Source organism: Palaemon carinicauda, chromosome 29 (assembly GCF_036898095.1).
Source record: "Palaemon carinicauda isolate YSFRI2023 chromosome 29, ASM3689809v2, whole genome shotgun sequence".
Taxonomy (NCBI): Eukaryota; Metazoa; Arthropoda; class Malacostraca; order Decapoda; family Palaemonidae; genus Palaemon; species Palaemon carinicauda.
Genome location: NC_090753.1, coordinates 7,445,079 through 7,449,843, shown reverse-complemented (window position 1 = coordinate 7,449,843; position 4,765 = coordinate 7,445,079).

Genomic DNA, 4,765 nt, shown 5'->3' with positions numbered 1-4,765 from the left:
GTTTCAACGTCACATGGATGGCATCTTAGGGGACCTCCCTTTCTGTGTATGTTATGTGGACGACATACTTGTTTTCTACTCAAAAGAGGAACACCTCCGTCACCTGCGCATCGTGCTCGACCACCTACAACAAAACGGCCTTGTAGTCCGGTACGACAAGTGTACCTTTGGCGTCAACGAAGTGTCGTTCTTAGGGGACCGTATCACTCCTGAAGGAGTCCATCCCCTCCCTGAGAAGGTAGCAGCCATTCAGAATTTCCCCGCGCCCTCGACCGTCAAAGCTCTGCAGGAATTCTTGGGCATGATCAACTATTATCACCGTTTTCTGCCAGCCATTGCCGCCACTTTTTCTCCCCTGTACGCCTCCCTCAAGGGCAAGCCAAAGGACCTGAAGTGGGGTCCCCTTCAAGAAGCAGCCTTCTGCAATGCAAAGAAGGCCCTATCAACTGCTGCGGCTCTCACTTTTCCTATCCCACACGCCCCTCTCCTTCTCTCCACCGATGCCAGCGACGTCGCTATTGGTGCAGTACTTGAGCAGATGGTCAAAGGCTCGCCCCGTCCATCGGCCTTCTTCAGCAGAAAACTGTCCAAGGCAGAATCGGGTTATTCTACCTTCGATCGAGAATTACTGGCGGTGCATTTGGCTGTCCGTCACTTTCGCCATTTCTTAGAAGGTACGCCCTTCGTCATTCGCACAGACCACATGCCTCTGGTGCACGCCTTCGAGTCTGGTCCGCCCGTCAACGCCGACATCTCTCCGCCTTGGCTGAATACAATTGAACCCTCCAATACGTCCCTGGGAAAATGAATCCCGTTGCCGATGCCCTGTCAAGAAACACGTTGGCTGCCGTTCAACTGGGATTGGATTACAACGCCCTGGCTGAAGCCCAACGACAGGATCCAGAGTATCAATCTTGTAGGACATCCTGCACGTCCCTCCGTTGGGAAGATTTTCCTCTCGAAGACTCCAACACCACCCTCCTCTGTGACGTCAGTACTGGTAGACCGCGACCTTGGATTCCTGCTCCCATGCGCCGACAGGTGTTTGATTTCATTCACGGCCTTTCACATCCCTCGTGCCGTTCTACTGCACAGCTGCTGAAGGAAAAGTTCATTTGGCAAGGCATTTCTAAGGATGCTAAGGATTGGGTCCACGCCTGTACTTCTTGCCAAACTTCCAAAGTACATCGACACACGGATTCAGGAGTGGGCACCTTTCCTCAACCTCAGCGTCGTTTCGCACACATTCACGTTGACGTTGTAGGCCCCCTACCCACATCACAAGGACATCGTTACCTGTTTACCGTCATCGACCGCTTCACTCGTTGGCCTGAAGCCATTCCCATGGAAACTGCAACGTCCGCCTCATGTACATCTGCCTTACTCTCTGGATGGATTTCAAGATTCGGTATCCCTAAGCATATTACTTCTGACAGGGGAACCACTTTCACCTCTCAATTGTGGACGTCATTAGCGAATCTCCTGGCATCACCCTACATCAGACAACAGCCTACAACCCCGCTGCCAATGGAATGGTTAAACGTTTTCATCGCACCCTCAAAGCAGCTTTGATGTCCCACTGCAAGGATTGCAACTGGTTTACTCAGCTTCCCTGGGTCCTCCTGGGACTAAGGACCACTCCTAAAGACGCCCTCGACGTCTCGGCAGCTGAAATGGTGTATGGCGACCCGTTGGTCGTCCCTGCCGAATTTTTTCCTTCTACAACCTCCTCCGACGATCTCCAGCGCATACGTCACGTCGTGGGAAAATATACTCCGTGCCGCCAGACTTACAAGTTCCCAGCGAAGCATCACATACCAACGGACTTGCACTCTGCAACGCACGTCTTCCTGCGCAACGACACTAGCAAGCCACCACTAACGCCCCCTTACACGGGCCCTTTCCTTGTGATCCGACGCAGTCCGAAAGCATTCCTACTAAACATTCGGGGCAAAGCCGACTGGGTCTTCATTGATCGTCTAAAACCTGCTTATTTTCTGCCAGATGACCCGCCTACAGTTCACCTCTCCAGATCAGGGCGCCCTATTTAACATGTACAGTATGTCATTTTTAGGGGGGGGAGCCATGTACCAACCGTGTGTCACAGAATTGTACTTAATGTTATGAGGACGACATACTTGTGTTCTCCTCCTCAAAAGAGGAACACCTCCGTCACCTGCGCATCGTGCTCGACCGCCTACAACAAAACGGCCTTGTAGTCCGGTACGACAAGTGTACCTTTGGCGCCAACGAAGTGTCGTTCTTAGGGGACCATATCACTCCTGAAGGAGTCCATCCCCTCCCTGAGAAGGTAGCAGCCGTTCAGAATTTCCCCGCGCCCTCGACCGTCAAAGCTCTGCAGGAATTCTTGGGCATGATCAACTATTATCACCGTTTTCTGCCAGCCATTGCCGCCACTTTTTCTCCCCTGTACGCCTCCCTCAAGGGCAAGCCAAAGGACCTGAAGTGGGGTCCCCTTCAAGAAGCAGCCTTCTGCAATGCAAAGAAGGCCCTATCAACTGCTGCGGCTCTCACTTTTCCTATCCCATACGCCCTTCTCCTTCTCTCCACCGATGCCAGCGACTTCGCTATTGGTGCAGTACCCGAGCAGATGGTCAAAGGCTCGCCCCGCCCATTGGCCTTCTTCAGCAGAAAACTGTCCAAGGCAGAATCGGGTTATTCTACCTTCGATCGAGAATTACTGGCGGTGCATTTGGCTGTCCGTCACTTTCGCCATTTCTTAGAAGGTACGCCCTTCGTCATTCGCACAGACCACATGCCTCTGGTGCACGCCTTCGATTCTGGTCCGCCCGTCAACGCCGACATCTCTCCGCCGTGGCTGAATACAATTGCACCCTCCAATACGTTCCTGGGAAAAGGAATCCCGTTGCCGATGCCCTGTCAAGAAACACCTTGGCTGCCGTTCAACTGGGATTGGATTACAACGCCCTGGCTGAAGCCCAACGACAGGATCCAGAGTATCAAGCTTGTAGGACATCCTGCACGTCCCACCGTTGGGAAGATTTTCCCCTCGAAGACTCCAACACCACCCTCCTCTCTGACGTCAGTACTGGTAGACCGCGACCTTGGATTCCTGCTCCCATGCGCCGACAGGTGTTTGATTTCATTCACGGCCTTTCACATCCCTCGTGCCGTTCTACTGCACATCTGCTGAAGGAAAAGTTCATTTGGCACGGCATTTCTAAGGATGCTAAGGATTGGGTCCGCGCCTGTACTTCTTGCCAAACTTCCAAAGTACATCGACACACGGATTCAGGAGTGGGCACCTTTCCTCAACCTCAGCGTCGTTTCGCACACATTCACGTTGACGTTGTAGGCCCCCTACCCACATCACAAGGACATCGTTACCTGTTTACCGTCATCGACCGCTCCACTCGTTGGCCTGAAGCCATTCCCATGGAAACTGCAACGTCCGCCTCATGTACATCTGCCTTACTCTCTGGATGGATTTCAAGATTCGGTATCCCTGAGCATATTACTTCTGACAGGGGAACCACTTTCACCTCTCAATTGTGGACGTCATTAGCGAATCTCCTTTCATCACCCTACATCAGACAACAGCCTACAACCCCGCTGACAATGGAATGGTTAAACGTTTTCATCGCACCCTCAAAGCAGCTTTGATGTCCCGCTGCAAGGATTGCAACTGGTTTACTCAGCTTCCCTGGGTCCTCCTGGGACTAAGGACCACTCCTAAAGACGCCCTCGACGTCTCGGCAGCTGAAATGGTGTATGGCGACCCGTTGGTCGTCCCTGCCGAATTTTTTCCTTCTACAACCTCCTCCGACGATCTCCAGCGCATACGTCACGTCGTGGGAAAATATACTCCGTGCCGCCAGACTTACAAGTTCCCAGCGAAGCATCACATACCAACGGACTTGCACTCTGCAACGCACGTCTTCCTGCGCAACGACACAAGCAAGCCACCATTAACGCCCCCTTACACGGGCCCTTTCCTTGTGATCCGACGCAGTCCGAAAGCATTCCTACTAAACATTCGGGGCAAAGACGACTGGGTCTCCATTGATCGTCTAAAACCTGCTTATCTTCTGCCAGATGACCCGCCTACAGTTCACCTCTCCAGATCAGGGCGCCCTATTTAACATGTACAGTATGTCATTTTTAGGGGGGGAGCCATGTACCAACCGTGTGTCACAGAATTGTACATAATGTTATGAGGACGACATACTTGTGTTCTCCTCCTCAAAAGAGGAACACCTCCGTCACCTGCGCATCGTGCTCGACCGCCTACAACAAAACGGCCTTGTAGTCCGGTACGACAAGTGTACCTTTGGCGCCAACGAAGTGTCGTTCTTAGGGGACCGTATCACTCCTAAAGGAGTCCATCCCCTCCCTGAGAAGGTAGCAGCCGTTCAGAATTTCCCCGCGCCCTCGTCCGTCAAAGCTCTGCAGGAATTCTTGGGCATGATCAACTATTATCACCGTTTTCTGCCAGCCATTGCCGCCACTTTTTCTCCCCTCTACGCCTCTCTCAAGGGCAAGCCAAAGGACCTGAAGTGGGGTCCCCTTCAAGAAGCAGCCTTCTGCAATGTAAAGAAGGCCCTATCAACTGCTGCGGCTCTCACTTTTCCTATCCCACACGCCCCTCTCCTTCTCTCCACCGATGCCAGCGACGTCGCTATTGGTGCAGTACTTGAGCAGATGGTCAAAGGCTCGCCCCGCCCATTGGCCTTCTTCAGCAGAAAACTGTCCAAGGCAGAATCGGGTTATTCTACCTTCGATC